This window comes from Peromyscus eremicus, chromosome 4, assembly GCF_949786415.1.
Source record: "Peromyscus eremicus chromosome 4, PerEre_H2_v1, whole genome shotgun sequence".
NCBI classification, from domain to species: Eukaryota; Metazoa; Chordata; class Mammalia; order Rodentia; family Cricetidae; genus Peromyscus; species Peromyscus eremicus.
In genome coordinates this window covers 124,225,319-124,251,927 of record NC_081419.1, presented here as the reverse complement: position 1 = coordinate 124,251,927, position 26,609 = coordinate 124,225,319, and the positions used below count along the sequence as shown (strand labels likewise).

The 26,609-nt window shown below is 45.0% G+C and overlaps 1 protein-coding gene across 1 annotated transcript in view; it reads left to right on the top strand.

The window, feature by feature from the left end:
- Positions 1-9,689: 9,689 nt before the first annotated feature.
- The window catches only part of Ninl (ninein like), a 77,335-nt gene continuing 60,415 nt past the window's right edge, over positions 9,690-26,609 (top strand). The window contains exon 1 of the mRNA XM_059261598.1: positions 9,690-9,863. The gene's annotated coding sequence lies outside the window, so the exon portion shown is untranslated. The remainder of the gene's footprint in view (positions 9,864-26,609) is intronic.

The following is a 26,609-nucleotide window of genomic DNA, read 5'->3' as shown; positions in this document are numbered from 1 at the left end:
GTTGGCAGGAATTTAAATGGCCAAAGCCTCTATGGCAATCAGCCTGGAGGTTCCTCAAGAATCTAAAAACAAAGCTAGATGTGGTGCTGTACACCTGTAATCCCAGCACTTGGGAAGCAGAGGCCAGCCTGGTCTACACAGCAAGTCCCAGATGATACCCTGTCTCAAAGAAAAAAAACAAAACAAAAACAAAGAACTATTGTATGATCCAGCTCTACCATCCCTGGATATATATCCAAAGGGATCAAAGTCAGTAAAAACCAGAAATGCTTGTGCATCCCTGTTTATTGCAGTTCTTCTTCTGGGAGTCAAAGATGGAGCCAGCCTAAATGCTGAGAAGTGGATGCAGCTATAAATCGTCATGTTAGGCAAAATAAGCCAGACTCAGACAAATAGGTTTTGTCACATATGTGGAACTTAGATTTAATTTTAATAATATGTGTAGGATGTGGAAATAGAAGGGCTGCTGTGGTCGGGGAGAGGATAGAACCTGAAGGAATGGGGAGAGCATAAAAGGAAGGAGAATGAGCTGGAAAGATAGCTCAGTGATTAAGAAAGGGTGATGGGGAAAACATAGCATATGTTTATTCTCATGCAGAATCTGCATTTAAATATATTTCATATGATGTGAAGGAAGGTGGATTACTTGCAGGAAAGATGAACAGTAGGAAGAAGAGGAAGAGACACATTCGAGTAAAGAGATATTGAATAGGAATGGTAAAATGATATTGTGTAAAAACACAATGAGAGCCATTGATTTACACACTAAAAATTTTGCAAGGAATTACTCATTAAAGCCCATGGTATCACATTTAAATTGGAGGCTTTGGTATGAGTGCATTTATTTAACATATAATGTATATAGTTAGTGTGTAGTTAAGTTGGTAGGCAGATAATTGCAATCTCAATAAACAACACTCAGATCTTTGTTTCTAAACCTGATTCTCCAATGAAGGAAATTAAGGCTTTTTAAAGACATGGCTTGATGCTAGGCTAGTACTGAGACAAGGAAAATATGAGGAGTTTACAGTGCTAAAAGTTGAAGAAATGCCCTCCTAAAGTGAAAAAATGAGGGAATGAGTCCCTGTGGCTAAAGCTGGAACAATTTGCACTGTGAAACAACAGCCTTTGATTCTAATCAAGAGTCTAAAGTAAGTATATAGGTGTCCATGCTGACATAAAGAAATGATTAAACAATAAATGAATGGGGAATAAGAGATAGGTCTTCTTTATAAAGAATACTAAATAATATATGTAAATAATTCCCCCTCCAGGAGACGGAATTTAATCCTCTCCTAGAGTGTGGGCTGGATTTGTAACTTGCTAGCAAAGAATAGAATATGGAAAGGGAACTTGAGACGCTATCGTGGAGGAGAAACCTGGCAGTCAACACCTGAACCAAGAGAACCAATCAGTCAAGATTAACATCACCAATAACACCATGTAGTTAGACGCAGCAGTGCACAGAAGGAGCCCTGTTCAAACTCACCTGTTTGGGACCAGTCTAGGCAACAAAGCGAAACGTTGTCTCCAAGCAATCTCGTGGATTTTGGATACTAGCTGATACGATGTGATGACACAGGCCCATTTTTCTGTGTTCTTCCTCAAAGTCCATAATACTAGTCTAAGCATCAGATAACGTCAGACAAACTCAAATTGAGGAACTTTCCAGGTCTGTTATGTAGCCCTGGCTGTCATGGAACTCACTATGTAGATCAATCCGGCCTTACACTCACAGAGATCCACCTGCCTCTACCTCCTGGGTGCTGAGACTGAAACTGTGCGCCACCATACCTGGCCAATCTTTCTTTTAAATAATAAAGTTCTATGTTTTAAAGAATACAGTTCTGATTGTTCTTATTTAACTATAGAAGATGAGTGTGAACTAACAGCACTACAAAAACCGCCGGGTGGCGGTGGCGCACGCCTTTAGTCCCAGCACTCGGGAGGCAGAGCCAGGCGAATCTCTGTGAGTTCAAGGCCAGCCTGATCTACAGCGCGAGAGAGATCCAGAACAGGCACCAAAACTACACGAGGAAACCCTGTCTCGAAAACCCAAAAACAAACAAAACAAAACAAAAGTGGTATCCGTGGCTGTTTCTCAAAGCACAACTCTCTGAGGGTTACTGGCACGTCTTGACTCCGTATATCACATGGTGATGGAAATTTCATGAGAAAAAGGACATCTGTTTTGTGAAAACTGTTATTCCAAGCTATAGTCATGGAAATCATTGCCAGAGCACATATAATTTATCACAGTCTTAACTAAACATGGAGCCTGTTTATCAGGCTTCCTGCTAGGTGCTGTGGGAGATGTGGCACACAGACCGTTACTCCTCATGGTGGAGACTTTCAATTTAGTTGGGAAAAGTGGAGCCTAACAGTAGGACCTTAGCCGCATAGGACTTAACAGAACACGACAAAGCAGAGTAGAATAGTTTACTCAATGGACCGGATGTTGCAGGTGCTCAGGGTGTCTTTTTAAAAATGGACAGAGCTGGGGCTAGTGAGATGACTCATCTGGTGAAGGTGCTTGTCAACCAAGCCTGAAGTCCTGAGTTCAACCCTTGGAACCCACATAGTGGAAGGGGAGAATTGGCATTCCCCTAAATTTTCCTCTGACCTCTACACATACGTTGTGGTACATGTGCACACACACACACACACACACACACACACACACACACACACACGAATGAGTGAATGTAATAATTTTTTATGTGGGCAGATCTGAATACAACCTGATAGATGGACAGACTCAAGTCAATGGAAGGGAAGCTTAGTGCATTAGCATGAAGTACACTCTCCTGAATCATCAATGCAAGATTTTCCTGGAGGAGGAGACCCACAGGGCTGTGATGTCCTTGAGGTTAGTGCAGTTGGCTTCCATTGTCTTAAATGCAGACTCATTAAAGACCATGGGGAAAGAAGTCCAGCCAGGCATCAGATTCCTTAGAACTGGAGTTACAGGTGGTCGTGAGCTGCCCCATGTGAGTGCCAGGAACCAAACTTGGGTCCTCTGAAAGAAGAATATGCATTCTTAACACTGAGACAACTCCCTAGCCTCCCATGTGTGTTCTTATAACTACCAGGTATAACTACCTTTCTGGCTAGTTTCCCAGCTAAAATATAATATCTGGTTACTTCCTGACCAATTTTCCTGAGAAATCTATCACTGGCATTATGAGCCCAACATTCCCTTCCTATCTTCATTATTTGGCTCATGTGGCTCTACCAGCCAGGTTCAGATTCTCTGACTGGCCTTTGGAAGTGTGCAGAACAATTCTCATATCTGAAGAGAGCTCAGTTCTGCAGACAGTCTGAATTGTGTGATTGATTCAGGACAACTGCTGCGTGAGAGAGACACCGGAGCAGATGGATTTAGAAACCTAAGAGAAATCCATTTAATGAATACGAAGCTTAAGGTAAGAGACCTGAATATTCTCATATAATTGTGTTGGAGATGGTTCATTGCCCTCGGTCTTCATTTTCTTCTTTTTGCGGTCATTCTGAATAAAGGCTCTGTATTAACCAAGTGTGGTGGCACACAGCCTGGGAAGCAGAGCAGAATCAGGAGTTAATGGCCAGAGCAGATTACATAATGAGACATGGTTTCAAAGCAGACAAACAAACCAGCAAAAATACTAACAAAAAAATGTGTTAATGCACTATTTATTGATTCTTTTATTTATTTCTAATTAATTCTTTGAGAATTTCATACACGATACTTTTATCATATTCACTTCCTCTCCCCTCAGCTCTTCCCAGATCCACCCCATACCTCCCTGCCCACCCAACTTCAGGTCTTTTTTTGTTTAACCCATCAATTCCAATTTGTGCTACCCAAATCCTCTTGGGTGTGGGGTCATCTCCTAGAGCATGGTCAACCCACAAGGGGCCACACCCTTTAAGAAAACAGACTCTCTCCCAGTAGCTATCTATTGCCAATAACTCCTCAACCAGGAAGTAGGGCTTTGGGACCACCTCCCCACTTCATGCTCAGATTTTGTCTGGCTTGAGTTCATATGTACCTGTTGTGTCCAGAAAGCACTGTTTCATTATAGTCACCTGCGGCCTCTGGCTCTCTGTTCCTCTTCTGCAAAGATCCCTGAGTCTTGGGAGGAGCAGATATGATAGCTGTCCCATGTAGGACTGCTCACTCCAAAGCCTCTTATTTTCTGTGCCTTGACCAGTTGTGGGTCTCTGTTTGTTGCCACCTGCTTTCAAGAAACTCTTTTGATATAGTGGAGAGATTCACTAGTCTATGGGTATAGAAATAAACCATGACTTGGTTAATAGTAGTGGGTTTGCTGGGCACTTGGGAGGCAGAGACAGACTGATCTCTGCAAGTTCGAGGCCAGCCTGGTCTACAGAGAGAGTTCCAGGACAGCCAGAGCTACACAAAGAAACCCTGTCTCAAAAAAAAGTAGTGGGTTGTCACCTAGGTCCTATGATCTATCTTGCCACAGGTTCTTAACCCTGGTAGTTGTGCCAGATATCTTGTGGTTTGGGCCTTAAATCCAACCAGAAAGTGTTGGTAGCTCCTATAACGTTTGTGCGTCTATTTCACCAATGGGCATGTCTTTACATGTTATTACTATATGTCATTATGTGTCACAACTATAACTTGCAGGACTCACAACTGGGTAAGACTGATGATTTCTTTTCTCCTCCAGTAGTATGCATAGCATCTTCTAGCACTGGGAAAGCAAGCCAGTGAAGCTTGATATTTTTTTCATGTTCTATGACTCAGGGATGCAATGTCTTCAGCAACAAGGTATTACCATCAAGTTCTGCAGGGTTACCAAGAGCAGCAATAACAGCCTGTAATGTTGGAGGATCTATGGGACTCTACTGGCTAACAACTCCAAAAGAGGTAACTGATTCTTGGCACTGGGTTTTTGTGTGCTCGCCTGTGGTGTCTATTCTCCCTGTTACAGGGTAACTCAATTTAATCTCTTTTTATATATTTATATGTATGTATCTTAGGGTGTTTCTACTGTACTAAGTTTCCATATGACTTTCTCAAAAGGTCTTTAGTGTTAATTACCTGTCTCTGTACTCTCTCTGCTATCCTACCTGGTGTCCCAGGTTGGCCTTAAACTTTTTGTGTAGCCAGGGTGACTTTTAACTTCTGATCCTCCTGTCTCCACCTCCCAAGTGCTGAGATTACAGGCACGAGTCCCCATGCCTGGCTTATGCATTGTTGGGAGTTAAACCCAGAGTTTTGTGCATGCTAGGCAAGCACTCTACCAACTGACAAATACCTACCTTATTTTCCAATCTGTGGATGCTTAATCCCACTCCTATACTTTGGCAAATACGCAAATAATGTGCACTGTAATATACTCTGAACTGGACAAACTAAGCCTGCGATTGTTTGGAGGCAGTTTGTCTCTAAAGTTTGAGTATGTCCTCTTGGGGCTGGCCCAGCCCTCCCTGGTAGAGAGAAACAGAGATGGTCACTTATCAAACCTAAGTTAATCCTGTCATTTTCTTGTGAGAAGTGCCCTTCTACCACAGTTTGGACATGGGTTGTTCCAAGGCTTTATAGGCCAGAGGCTTGGTTACCATTCAGTGGTATTTGGAGGTGATAGGCTACATATAGAGTTCCATGCTTGAACTCCCAGCATTTAAATAGCTGAGGCTAGAGGATTCCAAGTCTCAGTCCAGCATGTAGCAAAGCTCATATTAAAAAACAAACAAACAACAAAACCAAACAAAAATAATTTTTAAAAAGGACGGACCTAAGGTGGTCAGATTACTGGGGCCACTGCCCTCGGAAGATGGTAATAGAGTTCTTGTGGGTTCCTGCTTAGTTCTTGCAAGAGGAGGTTGAGGTCAGAAGCCCTTTTCACTAAAAGACGGCACTGCAGGTGAGGAAGGAAGTTCTTGCCCCTCCCGAGCCAGAAGCCAAAGTGAAGGAATTGAAGGTCAAGTAGGCAGTGCCGAAAGGCATCCACAGCCACAAGAGGCTCATCATCACCTCCGGAGGCTCAAGACCCTGTGGCTCCGGACACAGCCCAAATACCCTCTCAAGGGTATTTGACTAGCTTGACCACTGTGTCAAAATCAAGCTCCCCCCAGCACAGCGCCAGAAGATAGATGACAACACATCTGTGTTCATTGTGGATATGAAGGTAACAAGTTCCAGATCCAACAGGCTGTGAAGAAACTCTACTACATCGATGTTTCCAAAGTCAATACCCTGAGAGGGCCTGATGAAGAGAAGAAGGCGTATGTTCTGCTAGCTTCTGATTATGATGCTTTGGATGTTGCCAACAAAATTGGGATCGTTAAACTGAGTACAGCTGGCTAATTTTACCTACACATTCTTTTTTTAACCATAAAAATAGGAGTAGTTTGACACCAAGTATGTGATAAAGCATGGCCAACCCTGGTCGGGGACACCTAGTCTTAGATCATCAGCCTTCAGAACTGTGAGCTCAATTAAACTCCTCTCTTTATAATTACTCAACTGCAAGTATTTTTACAGTAAAAAAACTGGACTAAGGCAGCATCTTAGCCAATCTGTCACTCCATTTCATCCCCATCCATGCCACATCCTCCAGCTACTAGACCACCCAAAAGGAAAAGAAAGAAAGAAGGAGAGTGTGGTGGCATGTATCTATAATTCTGATATTTGGAAGGTTAAGACAGGAGGATTGCCAAGTTCCAGCCCAGCCTGGTCCACAGAGAAAGACCATGTCTCACAAAAGGAGGAGAAGAGGAATGAGGTGGGAGGAAAGAAATCACACAGTACAAGCCAACTGATATTAGAAATCCTGGGCAAGAGGGCTGGGTGCGGACGTAGCTCAGTGATAAAGGGAGAGAGGGAGGAAGAGAAGGACAGAGGAGGGAGGAGAAAAAAATGTAGGCAGGAAGTCATAAGGTCATTATAGACTGGGGGTGGAGCTCATTGGTAGAGCATAGACCTAACATGCACATGGCCCTGGATTCAATCCCAGACACCCAAACCAAACAGCACTCATATCAAGTGGTGAAGAAAGGGATTTCTAAAAAGGACAGATTGCTCAAGAACACCATGAGCCTTTGCAGTGGTTCTACCATTTCCTCCTCTGGTTCAGTCAGGAACAAGAAGACAAAATACAAAGAATCAAAGAAGAAGACGTAGTCCAAGGATCAGAAAGAAATTCTTCTCATTTTATCATACTTTGAGAATATAATGTTAAAACTGGAGATGCAGATCAGTTAGAAATGCTTAGCAAGCTGAAGATTGTATGTTCCTGCTCAGCGCCAAAATAAATAAGTTAATGAATTAATTAAAATTAAATAAAAAGACAGAAGAAAAGAAAATGGCAATATTAGTTCAAGGGTTTACTGAATTACTGCCGAAACAACAGTGTGAAATGAAAGGAGAGCTGTGACTATTTCACAGACAACTGATAATTTTAAAATGAATGTGAGTCAGCCAGACTGGGACGGTGAGCCTCCCGGTTGCTCAGCATTTGCTGAGCTGCTGAGAACAGATAAGGTACCAGCGTGGGCTGCTAAACCCATAGACTCTAGGGCAGAAGCCTTGTTTCCTAGCTCCTTGGCTTAAAAATGATACATTATATCCACAATGAAAGGGGATCATATTTTGTTCCATGACAATACAACTTTTCTTGTTGGGAAGGTTAAGTGTAATCAGCCTGTCAAAAAGATTTGCAGGGCAAAGGTAGAATGTGTCTCTCTATCTGGAAAAGCAACTTTCTTTCTGTGGGAAATCAGGCAGTCCCAGAACCTGGTCCAAATGCCGTTCCTTTAGTGACGATTTGGGGGCATGTGTTCCACCGTTTGTGTTCAAAAGGAGATGGGAAGTAATTATTTTTTAAAAGACACTACCTTCTGGGCCCTGGGAGACAGTTTAGCTGGTAAAAGCACTTGCTGCACAAGGATGCTGCCCTCCACGAAGCACAGGTGCCCCACCCCCGCCATGCACACTGACTAAATTGATCAAATAACTTTTAAATCAAACAAATAAAATGTTCACAAAAAGAAGGCCCAGCGGGATGAGATGCTGCTGGGATGTGTGGATTGTATCAAAGAGTATAAGAAAGCGAGACAAGACTGACTCGGGTTCTTTCCTGAAGAAATCTTAAGAGTCTCCAGGAGAAGGTTCAGGCACTGGTATTGTCAATTTTAAATTGTCAAGTGGAGGGACTTACTCCTTTCACATGAGAGTTTGGGGCGGGTATGTTTCCCACATACTGCCAGCTTGGTTCTAGTCTGTGGTGCTGTTGAAGCAACAGACCCTTTAGGAAGTGAGGTCTAGTACTAAATCCTCTGGTCATTGAGGAGGTGCCCCTGAAGGGACTCTGCCTCCCTACCCTGCCACTCCCCTCGCTTTCCAGCCCCCTTGCATCCCAGCTTTGATGTGGTGTGACTTGCCACAAGCCACAAAGATCATGGACTAAAAGCTCTAAAATTGAAAAACCAAACAAACCCACTTTTCTTTATAAGTTTCTTATCTCAACTGTTTGCTATAGTTAGTGAAAATTGAGCAACATAGCCTGTTTCTCTCTGGCTACGATGATCACTGCTGTGATGGCTAATTTTGTTTGCCGACTTGAATGGATTTAGTTCATCTCCCTGCAAAGGGTCTTTTTCACATCTCCACTCCACAAATGAAGAAAGTGAAGATGCTAGAGATATATAACTGGGTAGTATAAAGTCTAACATTCATTAAATGGCATGGTGATTCTTACTAATACCAAGTTCATTCTCTAACAGTACATGAAAAACCCAAACAGAGTATAAGGAGATAGAGAATGCATAGTCTTTTAAAATATTTTAAAACGCTATTATTGTGTGAATGTGTGTGTGCATGATGCTTATATGTGTGTATCCAGAGGGGCATGTCCATTAATGTGTGTGTGTGTGTGTGTGTGTGTGTGTAGTCAGAAGAAAGCTCTGTGGAGTCGATCCTCTCCCACTACCTCTATTTTTTTTTTTAAAATTTATGTGTATGAGTGTTTTGCCTGCATGTATGTCTATGAACCACATGCACACCTGGTGACTGAGGAGCCCTGAAGAGGGCATCGGATCCCCTGGAACTGGAGTTACAGATGGTTGTGAGCTGCTATGTGGGTGCTGGGAATTGAGCAGTCTGTGTTCTTCACTGCTGAGCCATCTCTCCAGCACGTCCTATCACCTTTACATGGGTTCTGGGATTGACCTCAGGTCATCAGGCTTGCAAGGCAGGGGCCTTTATGCACCGAACCATCTCTCCAGTCCCAATAAAACACATTCTTTACAGTAGCAACTATGGCACAGCACAATTAGGAACCTCATATCACAATCTAGAGGGAATCGGAGCCCTGGCTATATGTCCCACAGCTACACCACTGCCACAGGGTGTGCATAGCTGTCATGTCCTTCACTAGGTGGGACAAGTGATGACTTATCAAAAGGGAAAAAGCCAAAGCATGGCTGATCAGAGTATGGTATAGGCTTTTTACATGTCCCTGGCTGCCTTTCACTCTGTGGAATTCTCCACTTGAAGGGACTTGGATAACTTGGTTTTTATGACACCCTATCTCCCAGAGCCTAGCTTTTTTTATACTGTATCTTCTTCCTGACCAGCTAGGCCCCTGGTCCAGCTCCGCCTGCTTTCTCGCCCCGCCCCTCCATGCCACGCCCCCTGATGCAGCCCCTCCCCTTCCCTGGGGAGGCCCCGCGAGAACGAGGGGGCGGCGCCCGGAGGCCTTGGGAGCCCAGGGGAGCGCGGCGGGCCGCCAGACACAAAGAGCGGCCGAGGGACGCGCGGCTGGGGAACCCACCCGGATCGCTTTGCACTAGGCTCCCAGCGCCCGCGTCGCGGACTCAGCGTGCGGAGAGCGGAGCCTCCCACTCTCCAGGTGAGTAGGGCGTGGGAGAGGAGCTGAGGGGAGGGGAGCCGAGCGGGGCCGAGCGGGGCCGAGGAGGGCCGAGCGGGCCGCGGGGGTCGGCATCCTCATGCTGCCTCCAGGACATAGCGGAGCGGATGTCTGGAATGCGGGCGCGCGCTCGGGAAGCCACACCAAGCCACACCAAGCCACACCGGATTCGCGCTTCTCTGGGGGCGCTCTTGGACTGGGAGGGGTGGTCGGTACCGAACTTAGCGTGGGGTGCAGCCGCCGCTCCAAACTTTGACGAACTCGGAGCGCGGGTTGCAAGGGCCCGCCGCGCTTCCCGCCTTCGTCCCCTTTTGATGAGGGGTACTGGAGCAGGAGGCGAGCCCCGCCTGTGTCTGCGCCCACCAGTCCCCCTGGAAAAGCCGGGGTCCGTGCTTGATTGGGAGCACCTGCTGGTGGTGTTACCGCGCGTTGATCTCTCCTGTGCCTGGTGAAGACGTCCTTGTGATCTCTGGTTGTATTATCAGTTTGCACTTAGTTGTTGAAAACTGGGACACCTCTCTGGGGCGGAGAAGCCCGGTGCATCTGTGTCAAGGTCGTCCCTCTCAGCGCACCCGTTCTGCTACTTTGCTGTGCACTTCCAAGACCCGTCCATCAGTAGTAGAGTGGCAGGGATCCTGTGTTTGGGTTCAGTCTAGTTGCCTTTTAAATTCGCAGATCCCACGATGAGAGTCCGATTCATGGTTCCTCACGCACACACATTGTCAGGTGATCTCCGTAGCTGTTTGTATGTGGTGCAAGTGAAGAGTGATGCACTCTCTTCGCCACGATTTAGTCAAGCGTTGGAACCGGGGAGGAGGTCCAGAGACAGCCCATGGAAAAGGTCAACTGATGTACAATGCAGGTAGCCTAGAGGGACTGTTAAGATGGTGTTTCTTCTTAGAGGCTTTTGGCTGAGATTTCCAGGTTCTTGACTGTGGATTTACACTACTTTTAAAGCAGGGGGGGGGGGGGAAGAAGAGGAAAAGAAAAAAAGAAAGAAAGAAAGGAAATGAGTCTTTTCAACAGAACACTAAACCAAGCAGTTTATGAACTGTGTACAAGAACAGGTGTGTATGAGAAGGAACATGCCAGTGGAGGCAGTTACAGCAGCAGCCAGCTTGCCTGGTCTGTTCATTTTACATCATCTGGTAGTGGCTTAAACTACTACAGATCAGGCTAGTCTGAAGTCATTTGCCAGACACTAATGCTTTGATGGAGGACAAACCACATATGTGAAGGTGGTCCTAATAGGAACTGAAAAATTCCTATTAGGGATGTCATCCCTTGTGACCTTGTAATGATTGTTACATCCTAGTTCAGGGAGTTGCTGATGTTAACAGTCTAATCTGCTAGCTTTGTAAGAGTTATTGTATGTAGTTGGGTGTAGCGCATAACATTTAATTTTGGGGGTGCTGGGGATGGAGCCCATGGTCTCAGGTACGCTAAGCTCTACTACTGAACTACATCCCCAGCCCAATAACAATAACAAAGATAAGCAGCTCTTACTGCATTTACTGTATTTACTGTAACTATACTTCTGTCGTGACTTTAGTTTGACTATTTAGAAAGCTTACTGTAAGACAGTATGCTCTACTGTGACAACAGCAGCCTCAAGCATCTCGTGTATGGAGCTTGTTAACTGTATTGAGAGGCCACGCAGGTGATTAACCTTTGAAATCTAAGTTATTGTGTGTGTACGCCATGATATTAGCACAGTAATGAAATTGCCAAATGACTCACTTCTCAGTGTATATCCCCATCATTAGCAACACGTCTTCAGATGGTAAAGAAAAGTAGGATCTTTCTGTTACATAAAATGGAGATTGTAAAAATTGGAGGAGGACACGGCTTTTTTTTCCCCCCAGAATGAGAAAATAGCCTTCTTCAAAAACTTGAACTTCAGATAAGATGTAACAACACTGACTTAGAAAAAGAACATGTTATAAAGGAAAAGTTAGGATTTAATGCTGGTGGCGCACGCCTTTAATCCCAGCACTTGAGAGGCAGAGCCAGGCAGATCTCTGTGAGTTTGAGGCCAGCCTGGGCTACAGAGTGAGTTCCAGGAAATGTGCAAAGCTACACAGAGAAACCCTGTCTCAAAAAACCAAAGAAAAAAAAAAACAAAAACAAAAACAAAAAACCCTTTTAAAAATCTATATAAACTTACAGAAAATGGGCTTTCTCTAACTCATTTTACGTTGCAGTTTGAAGACATGTTAGGTCCTTGCTAGGACATGGGTGGGCTGGGGTCATTTGCTGACAGCCGGGTATAAATCCCTTAGAGTTTGCATCTTTAGGAATGTTCAGCAGAGTTCTAACTGTAAAGTATGGGTGTGGATGTTATTTGGTGGGTGATCCTCTCTAAATTTTCAGGATAATACATGTGACATTTGAGACTTGAAACACATGAGGATCCCATCTGAGCGCCTTCTTCCTAGCGTGGATACCTGCCTTTGAGGAATGCCATGACTAGACAACTGTTAGGTACCTCTCTTTCTCCTGGCTCAATAAAGATCTAGAAGCAGGATATAAAATCTGGGGCAGTGTCCTGGCCTCACACCGGAACTCAAAGTTTCCTGGGTGGAAGAGTTTTCTCTTTGTGTGCTTTGTTACTTTTCTGCTCATCAGTGTTTGAGTGGCAATGACTCTAGGTTTGGGTTTAACTCAGTCCTTGGCTTCAAATATGAATTACAAATTCAGGCTCAGTGCCAGAAATTTGCTTATTCACAGCAGGAGGCCAAAACTTTGGATCAGACTCTACCTGGAGCTGGAGCTGTTGGAAGGTGACCGCAGTTGCTGGCTTAGCTCTCCCCACCCCCATCCTCCTGAGTGTCCTTGAGCCTACGACACGCTGACAGCTCTGTTTGAACCAACAGAAGTCCTTAAGGAACTGATGAAGCATGTGGAGTGTATCTCCCATTTGTGGGACGCAGATCTAGCACTGCTCTTTCCTTTGTCTCTGGTATGGACTCACCTGCTCAGACTTCAGTGATAGAGAGCCTGTGAGGCTTCTTGTTTCCCAAAGGCTGGGGTGTGATCTCCCTTGCATTCAAGTCATGTTTTGTTTCTGTAAGAAACCAGAATCCTCCATATAACTTTGATTGCTCAAGTTTGAAAAGAGGGCTAGTGTGTATTGCAATTTGTGTGTGTGTGTGCATTGCTTTGTATCTCATTAGAAAAAAGTCATGTTTTCTTTTTTGTGTGATATTCTACAGTCTTTAATATCCCAGTTACCTTATCTTGGGATCTGCTTCATGTAGTAAGCAGTGATTTTGATGTGTTGGAGTTTCACTGAGGGGCGGGGGTCACTGTCTATTAGGGAAATCAAAAGCTCTGAGTTTTTAAGTCTCTAAGAGTTTTGCATATAGAGATGTATGTCAGTTGAGATGTTTTAGCTTCCAGTGACGGGAAACCTAGTGTAGTGCAGTATAAACAAACAGGGAGGTGACCGGACTTCAAGGCGTCAGCTGTAGCTGAGGTTACTTTCGTCACTCACTTGCTCCTCTGTGCATAGCATTATGCAGGGTAGGTTGTAAAGGTGCATCATTTCTGTGACTCTTTAAGATCAAGGGGTTTGGTTGAACAGATGGCTCATTGGTTAAGAGTACTTACTGCTCTTGCAGAGGACCAGAGTTAGTTTCTAGTACCCAGGTCAGGTGATTCACAACCACCTGGCACTCCAGCTCTAGGGGATCTGATACCCTCTTCTGGTCTTCTGCACATGCACGCATGCATATAATAAAATACATTTTGAAACAAAGAACAAGGAGTGGGATCTAGTCTGTTGGAACTGTGCCAGCAGCAGCAGCAGGAGATAGAACTCTGTGTTGTGTCAGTACAGCCCGAGGACCCTCAGAGCCTGTGTGTTTGTGTGTATGTGCTGAGTCCTGCATGGCTTGACCTTGGAAACCTGAGTGGGATGAGGTAGGAATGAAAAAACAACAGACAGACAGACAGACAGAAAAGCTGGGATTGGGTGGGATGTGCTCACTCTGATGGAAGCATCTACTGCAGTCAGAACCAGGAGAGGGATTAGCTCGTCTCAGAGGGTCGCTATAGGGGAGCAGTCATCCTGGAAGAAGGGAGGAAGCTGTAGTTGCTAGTTTTTGCACACACTGGCCAGTCTCTCCTAAACCCTTGGGTTAGCGGAACACTTTGTTATACCTGAGTGCCACCCAGGTAAGACTTTGATATGGCTATGCCCATGTCAATGATACACACACCCAGGACTACTTCCCCCCCCCCCTCAATCTCTCTCTCTCAATCTCTCTCTCTCTCTCAACCTCTCTCTCTCTCTCTCTCTCTCTCTCTCTCTCTCTCTCTCTCTCTCTCTCTCTCTCAATCTCTCTCTGTGTTTCTCAACAAAAAGAAATTTCAGGATGATAAGAGTAAAGCAGTTAGTGTTGATGAAGCAGAAAGACAGGACCCATTTGAAGAGAGTCAAGTATGGAGAGAAACACACTGAAATGCCCCAGTAGCAGCTGTATATGTGATTGAGGGACTTGAAGCTACTTATTCTGCAGCAAAATTTAGATATTAGAGAGCAATGTACTGGTATAGTCCTTTATCATATTCCATAGGAATCTGTCTTTGAAGGGAAGACTTTTCTAGGTACATCATGCTAACTTGTGCCCGGAGAAGAGAGAGCTAGTAGAGATGAAACATGGGTCAAAGGGAAGCTTACTTAAGTTCCAAGGAATGTGGATTTCAGGCATGGTACACTAACCATTTTAGCAGTGTTGTTTGGGCTGTTTCTGATAAAGTGGAGCACAGCTATTTGTAGGAGGCTTAGTCAGTTATGTGAAAATTTGTGTCACTCAGCAAAAGATAGAAATTAGAGCCAGGAGAGAAAGGGGGATCCCTTCCCTTGTGTCTCAGGTGTTTTCTAACTATTCTGCATGAGAATCCCTGGATGGGAGGTAGGTCCTGTGCTTGGAGGCAGGATGCTGTGGAAGCATGGGAGAAATAGTCTTTGGATGCCTGGTTCTTGGTGGGCTTGTGTAGGCCTCACTGCAGAGGCAGCGGGCTAGCTGTATCAGGTCGCTGGGAATTTGGGGCTAAATTTGTGTGTGTGTGTGTGTGTGTGTGTGTGTGTGTGTTAGTGGTGCACACACACACACACACACACACACACACACACATGCACGCACCAACATGTGTATGAAGGCCAGAGGTCCATGTCAGGTGCTTTTCTCAATCATTATTCACCATAGTGTTTTGAGACAGGGTCTCTCATTGAACCTAGAACTCATCAGTTCATCTAGACTGATTGACAGCCAGACTCAGGGATCCTCCTGTTGGTGTGTTCACACATGGGCATCCCATCCCTTTTGCTGTGTGCATCAGCCCTAAGTCATTCCTTTCTCTTCTGTCCACAACTTCAAAAACCTGCTTCCAGGAGACTTACACCATACTTCTTGGCTAGAGCCAAAATCAAAATTGCATACCAAACAGACACCCCAAGACACATTTTCATGAGAAAGACATTTACCATGAAAATGCTTTGTCAGTGTGGTTTAGATAACTGATCCATCAGATGCACAAATCTCAACACAGGAGCACAGGAGACACGAGAAAAACAAGGTGGTTTGAGGCTTCCCATATATATAATTCTCTAGTAACAGATGAAAAAGGAAATGATATTGATGAAATGTCTGATAGCAAATTTGAAAGAGTCAGGAGTTTGCTCAAAGTGGTAAAGTACTTGATGCTCAAGCATGAGGACCTGAGTTTAGATCTCCCAATTCCACATAAAAGCCAGACATGGTCTAGTAACTGTGATCCCAGCACTCCTATGGCAAGACGGAGGCTTCCAGAGTCACAGAACACAGCCTGGTGTGCACAGTGTAAACAGAGACTTGAATCAAACAAGCTGGAAGGTATGGATGACCCCTGAGGTTGTCTTTTAAACTCCACATGCATACCTAATGCCCACATGCACACCTGATGCACACATGCACACCCTGTGCGTGCTCCTGTACTGACACACGAACACAGACACACAGAGAAAAAAATAGTGTTAATATTTTAAGAGAAGCTTCTTGTTGCAGTGAGTAGGGGTTAATACACAGGGCTCATACAATTCAGAGTGCTGAGAAGAAGAGATTGCGAGTGACCAGTCGTAGATGGGACGTCTATTGCATCCTTCTCTTCCACAGGGTTCAGGTAGGAGGAGCAGAAAGAGTGTAAGAGCTGGGTAATGGGGAGGAGTGCTGAGAAATGCTGTCTCCTGGACTTGACATGGTTGTTAACTCATGAACTCAACAGCAGCCATGGTTAGCTGCATAAGATAATGCAGCCTCGCCGGGCGGTGGTGGCGCACGCCTTTAATCCCAGCACTCGGGAGGCAGAGCCAGGCGGATCTCTGTGAGTTCGAGGCCAGCCTGGGCTACCAAGTGAGTCCCAGGAAAGGCGCAAAGCTACACAGAGAAACCCTGTCTCGAAAAACCAAAAAAAAAAAAAAAAAAAAAAAAAAAAAGATAATGCAGCCTCAGTTCTGGTATAGATGGGGAGTCCTCTCCAGGTCTCAGCCCTTACTGAGGGGTTATTGAAAGCTGGTAGTTACTAGAAGAGGGAGGATCATTCTATTTTGAACATGTAGCCACTGGCAGATTTCTCATGATTCAGTGGGTGACTCCACACTCATACACAAGTGGGCAGTGCTTGTAGGGAACTCGGCCCTGACTAAAGTCCTGAACAAACTTGTATTGTTGATATAGGCACAGCCATATCAAGGACCCCATAGGGGTTCCTCAGGCTCAGGGGATGGTAAAGCCTTCCTCGGGGTGCAGAAAATACCTACTCTAGTTTTCTCCCCCCACCCATGTTTGCGTCTGAAGACTGCCCTACAGAGACTGCCCCTCCTTCCAGGGTTAGTGAAACTTGTCTCCTTGGTTAGCTCTATACTCTGCTTCCTTGTTTATCTGTATGTGATAACCCCACCTCCTGTGTATCCATATGCTATAACCCTACCTCTCTGTTCAACGCTATCTAATAAACATGCCAAACTTCTGGGGTGCTGAGGTTTCTCCAGCAGCGAGCCCAGATCCCTCGACCCCAGCTTTTTGTCTGTGTCTGTGTTTGTTTTTATCTTGTTCCCTTGCTGCCCCAGCCAAGTCCCTGGAGCTGTGCATGAATGCAGCAATAATTAGACTTAGTAGGTTAACAAACAAATGAAAAGACATTAAGTGGGAAGGGGCCAAGTTAGGGAGGATTTGGGGAAAGTTGGAAGGAAGAAGTGAAGGTGGGTCTGATCATGTTTCATTTTTTACATGTACAAAATCCTCAAGATTAAAGACAAATTATTAAAATTTTGAAAACCTTGCCCTCTGTCCACAGTCTATGACTCAAAAAAGCCGGTTGTATTCTTCCTTATTCCAAGGTACACCTTCTTTATGGTAACATTTCTGAATTTGGGGTGCGCCTTAAAATTGATGTTATCTTCGCATCCATCAGACTTTGACATTTTTCTGTCATTTGCCTTAGAATCAGTGGCCTCTTAGATTTATGTGAAGGGTAGTGTCTTTCTGTGGTTCCAGGGTCTAAAGAGGAGGAGAAGATAACATTCCTCTGAGTAGCTTCAGGTGTAAATATTTTCTGTCTCATACTGACATCTGTGGCCCAGTCTGGTCTCCTGCTTTGACTGTTCCCACCCGTCACTTCTACATACACAGACACTTTAGACTAGATTTCTGCCTTCACCTCCACACTCTAGTCCAGTCTTCCTTTGTTGGCCGCCTCAGGGAGCAGAAAAATGCTTGGTTTTCAGTCAAAGCTGACTTCAGAAAGTTCAAGGGCAGAAGCCCAGGGTCTAATCCCCAATGGAGACAGGAGATTAACCTTAAAATGGTTGTGGGAGGTGGGTATGAGGTCTTCAACCAGACATGCCCCTGTGTAGATTTGCAGAAGGATGGGGTCATGGTCAACAAAATGCTTTAGCGTGTGACTTCATAACTGTGCGAACATCACAGAGAGCAGGTACACAAACTAAACCTGCTACCATGTCACTGGATCCATGTTGAATATGCAGGGGTTTTTTTAGATATGCTGGATCCTCCTGCCTCAGCCTCCTGTGCTGAGTTTGATTCAGCTCGTTTCTTGAAATAACTAGAATCCACCTGCCTGTGCCTCACTTGCCCTATTTGTCAAGAGAAAATAGTTTCCAAGACAATGAAGGAGGCAGCCTAAGATGTTCTAAAGCTCTAGACTCCTGGGACTTGAATAGGAGGGCTTTAAAAAGAGTCTTTGAAGTCAGAGTCATAGAATGACGATGCACATTAGGCCAGCAGCTCTGGGAGCTTCTTTCTGGACCAGGTATGAGCCTGAGCTGCTGTTCTGCTTCCTGGCTCTCAGCGTTCCCTTGAAGTTCTACTTGTTAGAATTTCCTGGTGAATTTTTTTCACTGGGTAATTTACTCCAGGCCTCAAGGAACAGGTACTTTGTGCAGTATTTACAGTGTTCCCCAGGTGCTCCGTTGTCCCTCAGTGCTCCGCTGTCCCTCCTGGGCCTCCTGTCACTGTAGAGCTAGAAACTTCTGAAGTCTCTTTAGACATTGAGGCCCTCTGCGTATCACTAGAAATGTTTCCAGCCCAAGTCTAATGTTTAGTGGTTCTGGATTCCTGCTTGACTAAGGGGAAACTTTGCATCAGCCAAAGATTATAACTTGTTAGGTTATTTTGTTTGGCGTGTCATTTAAATAGCTACAGTAGAGAAATCCAGTGATCTCCTCATTGCCTGGTTTCTGGAATGATTGTTTATTTGCATTTAGGATGACTAGTTTGGGGCAATTGTGAATCCCTTTGGAGCCTTCCAGTTGTGGGTGTTGACCTTCACAGCAGGCCTATTCTTTAGAAGTAGAAATCCAAAATATTAATTCTCTCCAGATTCTCTGGACTGTTCATGTACAGAGGTTAAACAAAACAAAACAGTCAACAGTGTGTGTTGTGCCTCAGGCTCCCAATCGCACAGCTGGAATTTCAGATAGAAAAGAGAATAATTATGAGAAGAGTGTGTGTATGTGAACATTCCTGGGGTTTCTGATTAGATTTTTTAGGCTGTACTATTTATTCTCTTATTTCCTTTATAGCTAACATGAAAAAAAGTTACACCCAGGTTCTGGTGAGGAGAAAGCATCTTACTGGGGGTTAGGGTGTAAAATGCTTGGCTGAAACTTTTCCTTCTTAATTTGGGGGACTATTGACATTAATGCTCTTTCCCTGTAGTTAGGGGTACTAATACGGATTCTTGCATGATATTAAGACTGTCTATATGGTAGGGAAATGAAAGAGATAATGTTCCAATGTATTTTGGATATGAAATCCCCATATTTCGTAGAAACAGTTTTAATTTAAAATGTTTTATTTTATGTACATGAGTGTTTTGCCTGCATGCATGCCTGTGCACCAGTCTTGTGCTTGCTGCTGTGGAGGCCAAAAGAGGGCACTGAATCCTCTGGAACTTGAATTACAGAGAGTTGTAAGCCACCATGTGGTTGCTGGGAATAGAACCTGGGTCCTCTGAAGAGCACCCAGGGCCCTTAAGTGCTGAGCCATCTTTCCAGCCCTGAAACATTTCTTTAGGTACTAAAAATTCTTGATGTGTTTGTGTGAATGAGGAACTATATTTTCAAAAAGTTGGTTTTGTAACTGGAGTTGAGGACTCATTTAATCAGCTCTGTGGTCTCATAGCCAAGACCTATATTTGTTGCCACTGGAAAAATCCAACCACTAGAGGGGCCAGTTGTTTGGGCAAGGAAGAAGATTTATTTGGAAAGTTAGTGTGTTGGATAGTTTTATGTCAACTTGACATAAGCTACATTTATCTGAAAAGAGGGAACCTCAGTTGATAAAATACCTCCATAATATCTGACTGTAGGGCATTTTCTTAATTAGTGTTTGATGGGGGAGGGCTCAGCCCATTATGGATGGTGCCATTCCTGAACTGGTGGTCCTGGGTTCTATAAGAAAGCAGACTGAGAAAGCCATGAGGAGCAAGCTAGTAAGGCCTCTGCGTCAGCTCCTGCCTCCTGTTCCTGCCCTGTTTGAGTTTCTGCCTTGACTTCCTTCAATGTGGAAGTGTAAGTCAAATAAACCCTTTCCTCCTCTGCTTGCTTTTGGTCATGATTTCATCACAGTAATAGAAACCTTAACTAGGACAGCCAGCATGGAGCCTGTGGCCAACAAAGGCCACCTTGCTGGGGTGTTATGGGTACAAGGCTTGCAAAGGGAGTCAGGAAGGTAGGCTGGCACAGGCTAGAAACTTTGGGAGGTCTGCTTTTCGGACACCAGGCCAGGCTGTTCTAAGTCATGGGGGTTCTGTGAAGCTAAAGAAAAGTTTCTGATTAGAGAGTTCTAGAACTCACACCTTTTTAGCTCCTTTTCTCTCGATTGGTTCCAGTGCAGTTACAAAAGGTATTATTTTCCCCATCAGGAGAAGATAACTGAAGGCTACTTCTCCCTGGAGGTCAGGGGAGGTAGAGACAAGCAACTTCCTGTGGAGGACAGGGGAGGCCTGTGGAAGGCAACTTCTTCAACAAGGTGGTAAAATGCAACTTTTCGTTAGTCAGAGGCATCATCTACGGCAAAGCCAGTGGGAAAGCAGTGTGTGTAAGAGCGTGTGTGTGTGTGTGTGTGTGTGTGTGTGTGTGTGTGTGTGTGTGTGTGGTGCACGTGTGAGTGTAGAGACCAGAGGAGGACATTGGGTGTCCAGCTCTTCCTATCATTTTATTCCCTTAGCACGGGTTGCTCACTGAATCTGGAGCTCACCGGTGGCTTGTTGGTTTCTTTCTAGCTAGACTGGCTGGCAGTGAACCCCAGAGTCCTGTCTGTGCTTTTGGACCATACATAGCTTTGTGTGGGTGCTGGGCATCTGAATTCAGGTTCTTGTTTGCAGAGCTAAGGCTCTTCCCAATTACACATCTTCCCAGCCTGCTAGTAGCCTTGAAGTCAACTGAGGGTCTGCTCTGCGACAGCCTTAGACAGATTGCGTGCCTCTCTATGTAGATGTAACGGTCTTATTAAATAAGAAACACAGAGCCAAATGCAGAGTTAAAAGCCCAAGAGGCCAGAGCAGTAGCTAAGAGCTGAGACTGAAAACCCTTCTTCTTACCCTTCGCTGCCACTGCTGTCCTTCCCCTGAGAAAGAGCGCTACTTCCTGTGTATCTGTCTTTTTATTGACTTTCTGTTCTGCCTTCTCATTGGTTGTAAACCCAACCACATGACCTCCTTGTCACTGCCTGTCTATACAGACCTTCAGGTCTCTATGGTTGGTATTGAGATTAAAGGCGTGTGTCTCCATGCTGGCTGTATCCTTGAACACACAGAGATCTGCCTGTCATGTGATCGGGATTAAAGGTGTGTGCCACCACCGCCCGGCTTCTGCTATGGCTTGCTGTTAGCTCTGACCCCCAGGCAACTTTATTTACTAACACACAAATAAAATCACATTTCAGCACAAATAAAATATCACCATATCTCCATGCCTCAGTTTCCTTACCTGTCTGTTGGGAACAATTTTGGGTCCTCTGCCATATGGGTCAGTGCATCAGTGCTTAGGAATGTGCCCAGGAATTTGAGCTTCAGAAATGTTAGTTTTGTTTATCAAAGGTTATTTAGCAAGTGTTCCACAAGTTTCGGCCATGGACTGAGAGGAGATCCCAGGACCTGCACACTGGGAGGCAAGTGTCGAGAAAATCTCCCAGGCCCTGGTTTGTTTTTCTCCCTCAACCTTTAAGGTCACCTGACTAAAACAAAACACAACTACTCAGAATGGCAAAATGTGTAGCAACTTAGGTCCTTTAGGGAAAGGGCTCTATTACATTTTCTCATCTTGTGTTCTGGGCCTTTGAAATTAACGCCTTAGTCTTGGAGTTAATTTCCTTTTTTAGATTAAAAAAATTTTTTTTTATATGTGTAGGTGTTTTGCCTGCCTGTGTGTCTGTAACCCACATGCCTGCAATGCCTGTGGAAGCCAGAAGAGGGCATCATATCCCCAGTACTGGAGTTACAGACAGTTGTGTTGTACCATGTGGGTGCTGGGAATTGAACCTGGGTCCTCTGGAAGAGCAGCCAGTGCCCTTGACTGCTGAGCCATCTCTCCAGCTCTAGGGCTCTTTTTTTTTTTTTTAAATAATGTGGGTTTTTTTTTAAGATTATAATTACATCATTTCTCTCTCCCTTTGCTCCCCCAAAGCCCTCCCATACACCCCACTTGTTCTCTTTCAAATCATGACCTCTTTCGCTTTAATTATTGTTAGATGCATGCGCATGTGTGTGTGTGCGCGCGTGCGTGCATATACCTTAGATCACTGTCTCTGTTCTGAAGATGGGGTAGCTTCTCACTGTCTCCTCCCCTCGGTCATCTCTGTGCTGCTGAGGAGCCCCCAGGCGAGGTTTTAGTTTCAGACACTTGGCATTTAGTTTGGAACTTCCATTTGGTCCTTTTAACATGGTTTGTTTCTCTGCCAAGATTCCTGGTGTGCATGCTCACATGCAGAACCTTTCCTCTGCACCCTTGAGTGGCCGCAGTGGCCAACAGGAGCTGAAAGCCACTTGGTCAGACCTCTGGATCTTCTGGGTGGTTCCCTGGATGCGTTTTTCTTGAGAGTGGTTTTTTTGACTTGGCATTTCTGTGACAGATTTTGAAATACTTCTTGGTTTGTGATGTGAACAGCACTGATGTTGTGGTTCTCTTCGAATTTCTTGAAGAACACTGATTTTTACCTTCCCTGGGAAGGTGGCCTCAGTGGTGAGGGCGTATCCCTTGTGAACTGATGTCCTTGCACTAGACTCTGCCTTTTAGTAGTTCTGCCACCTCCCGACACTGCCCTACTTCATACAAAACTTCCAGCATGTGACCTGCCAAGGGGCACATTCAGACATACCCAAATGACTGAAGTCTCAGACTTTTGACTTTTTTAGTTACCAAAACTGTTTAATGCATCCCCTCCCTCCCTTCCTCACCCCTATTTTTAAATATTTATTTAATTTAATTTTATGTATATGGGTGTTTTTCCTGCATGTACACCACCTGCATGCCATGTTGGCTATAGTACCCCAAGGATTTAGGATGCTGTGAGGTATATAGTGGGTGCTCAGTAAATGCCCACCGGTGAATGAATGCTTTATACTTTGCTTCTCCTAGCTCTTTTTAAAGCTTGAGACGGAATCTGGCTGTTTTGCTCAGGTTGGCTTCAAACTCCTGGGTTCCAGTGATTTGCCCGAATCAGTTCACCAGGTAGCTGAGACTGCAGGTGTGAGCAGACTGCATTGGCCTTTCTGTCTGGAACATGGCTGTCTGTGGGTCGTGTGCACACAGTGTTGTACCTCTTTCCTGGTAACTTACCCCAGCAAGTTACAGTGTACTGCTGATCTTTTATGCTCCTGCTCAGCAGAGCATTTCTGTCATCTGGGAGTGACTTGACAGCTGATAAGTGTTCTGTGGCCCTGGGTCATCAGGCTGGGGAGCCCCGAAAACTTGGTTTCCTCTTATATGAAAGAAGCACCCTGGGTTTGACTATCCCGTGGCTCAGTGCAAGTTGTCACAGATAGTCATCTTTGTAGGATGAGGTTGTTGAGGTCCCTTGAGATAGACACTGCTTACAGGTAATTGCCGGAAACTAAAAATAATGCAAAACATAAAAGCCCTGGAGAATAATACAAGGCCTTGGAAACAAAATGCACTTGTAGAGCAAAGCAGAAAGTGTGGGCCTGTGACTCGCTTCTGGTGCTTGATGTGGGGGAAGAGCATAGTGGCCAGAGTATGAAATGGGGTCAGAGCTATCTACATTTTCCTGCTTTGTTGCAACTCTCAAAACCATGTGTACCAGGGTACTCAGTACCTCTGACCACCCACTTAGAGCTGCCCCTCAACACGTGTTTAAAGATCTCTGGGAAGCACGGAGCTGGAGACAGAGCCTCCACTGTGCCCTCAGCCCTCAGCAGCCAGCCACATCTGCCTTCTAGGCAAGGGGTGGACAATCGCAGCTTCCCGAGTCCTGCTTGGGTCCTGCCAATAGCTGAGGTGAGTGTTATTACTGTTATTATTGTTATCCATATGGAAGGAAGGGCTGTGGATCTCTGCCTGCCTGATGAGGGGAGGGCCAGAAACTCAGTTGGCAAGCCGCAGCCTTTGCATGCCTGGTGCTCACAGAGGCCAGAAGAGGGCATTGGATCCCTTGAAACTGGTTAGAGGTGGCTGGGATCCGCCCTATGAGTGCTGAGAGCTGAACCCAGGCAAGGCCTCTGTAAGAGTAGCCTGTGCTCTGAACTGCTCAGCCATGTCCCCTGCTCTGCCCTCCCCCGTTTTTGAAACAGGATTTTTCTTTCCTTGACTCCAGCTCCCAAATGCAGGGATTACGGGTGTCACACGCACAAGACTGGTTTTCCATCACTGTTGCAGCTGCTGTGTGAGTGTGGGGACCTCTCAGTGCCCCTGTGACTGGAGCTTACTTCCAGAATCCTCCTGCTTTTTACTTACCTTCAGGTGCTTCCTTGAGGTGGCTTTTCTTTGTAGTTTTGCCTTTTGTGTTTTTTTTCCAGCGTGAATATAATGATGGCTAATACTTTTGATAGGGAGTTTCTTAATGGCTTTACCAGCTAGTCCATTCCCCGAAGACTGCTCTCTTACTCTCTGCTCATCCTCATCTCCTTCACATCCTAGAAATGAGCTTTTCTAGCTATTCAGGACATTGTAGTATTTGATAAATAGTATATATCCCCAAACCAGACACAGTTTGATGGTTGGCCAATGGGGGAAGCTGTGAATCAGAGTTCCTGGAAAGGAGCTGTGTCTGCAGAGGCTGACTGACAGATTAGAATGCCGGTGACGTGGAAAGGCTTGCAGTGTTGCTGGTCCAGAGCCTAATTATAATCTATCTCTGGCTTACCACTAAATAGCCGTTCCTTGCCTCCCTCTCTCATCCTGTGACTAACAGATAAAGACATTCTGGAATGCATTAGCTTAACAAAACCCTACTCTTCCATTAGCGAAAGGGCTGAGAGTGTTGTCAGTGTCCAAGGCCATTTTTATGACCTGCCCACCTGATGTGCCCACCAATATATTTAAAAAGTGTCTTGATCCATGGCTTTCTTTATCCTCTTACTTTGGGGAGACCCAAGTCTGCATTCCTAGGACGCGATCACTGACATTTAGCTTTAGGGTAAACCGTGTCTTTTATTCCTGTGAGGTGAAAGCTGTTGCTTTCATTGACACCAGTCTTGGTCTGTGAAAGGGCCACTTTGATTGGATTACAGACCCCTCTGATTTTAAAATGTATTCAGTTGTATGTGTGTGTTTCTATAAAACTTTATAGAACATTGGAATTTTCTTTGATCAGGCACTGATTTTTATATACAAGATTTATGATATAATTCAAATATAAACTTAGACGTGTATCTTCATTTATGACATGTTAAAGTGTGTGTGTGTGGTTTATATGAAACTGAAGTGTCAGAGTAAAGTTTTCTTTTCAAGGCTGGTCTTGAACTTATGGATATAAGTGGTTTTCCTGTATCTGTCTTCCAGGTAGCTATGATTATGGGGGGGGGGGGTGTTGTTGAACATGGATGATTAACCTTTGAATTCCAGTTAAGAAAAAAAAAAGGTCAAATATGAGGTATTTCATTACACTGTGCTTTGTGATTTCCAGGAGAAATGTCACTTTCCAAGGGAATTCCTATCAATATTGGGGTCAGAAAAGATGTTTTTAAGACATTTGAAAGAAATTTTACGGTCTTCAAAGTACACTTCAAACACCTCTGAAGAGGATGGCACAGTGGGATCTCCTGGACATGCTGTCAGCGTGTCTTTTCTTACTCTGGATGGTCGTTATGAGTGTGTCTGCTTTATAAATATTCCTTGAGTAAACGTACCCACCTAATGCTGGACTTCTACCCCCCCCCTACCCCCAACCCCCAGCTCTGCCTGGAAGATTCACATCAGCTTCTCAAAAGCACTTGCTGTGGTCTGCCTTAGCTGCTCTGGGGAGTGTTATTTGTGAATTCTTTGTATCTTTCAGGGACTGGGCATTTGACCCTCAGTCTTTCTGCTCTGGCCTTTCTGTCTTAAGGCAGGATGTGCTGGACCCAGAAGCACCATGGATGAGGTCAGAGCCATATCCTGTCTTATGTGTGTCCTTCTGAGAGGCTCACCCTCCTCACTACCATCCTGGTGGGGAAAACCTATGACAGGCCATGTTCCCTACCCAGGTTCCTGGCTGATACATGCTTGTATTTGTCTAGTTAAGGCATATGCTAATGCTGACCTAGCCTGTTTATTTTAGGCTAACTCCTATCTCCTCGGGACTCTGGAAGAAACTATTTGCTCTACTATGGGAAATGACTACAGTTATTTTTTTCTTGTTTTTTTTCGAGACAGGGTTTCTTTGTGTAGCTTTGGAGCCTGTCCTGGAACTTCCTCTGTAGACCAGGCTGCCCTTGAACTCACAGAGATCTGCCTGCCTCTGCCTCCTGAGTGCTGGGATTAAAGGTGTACACCACCACAGCCCGGCTCAGTTATTATTTCTTTCCTTTTTTTTTTAGATACAGTCTTGTGTAGCCCAAGTTGGCCTCATACTTGATGTATAGCCAAGGATAACCTTGAACTTCTGATCTTCTGCCACCACTTAGTGAATGCTGGGATTACAGGCGTGTGCCACCACCATCACACCCAGGTTATTAGCTGCTGGGGGTTGAACCCAAGGCCTCATACATGCCAGGAAACACTCTAGG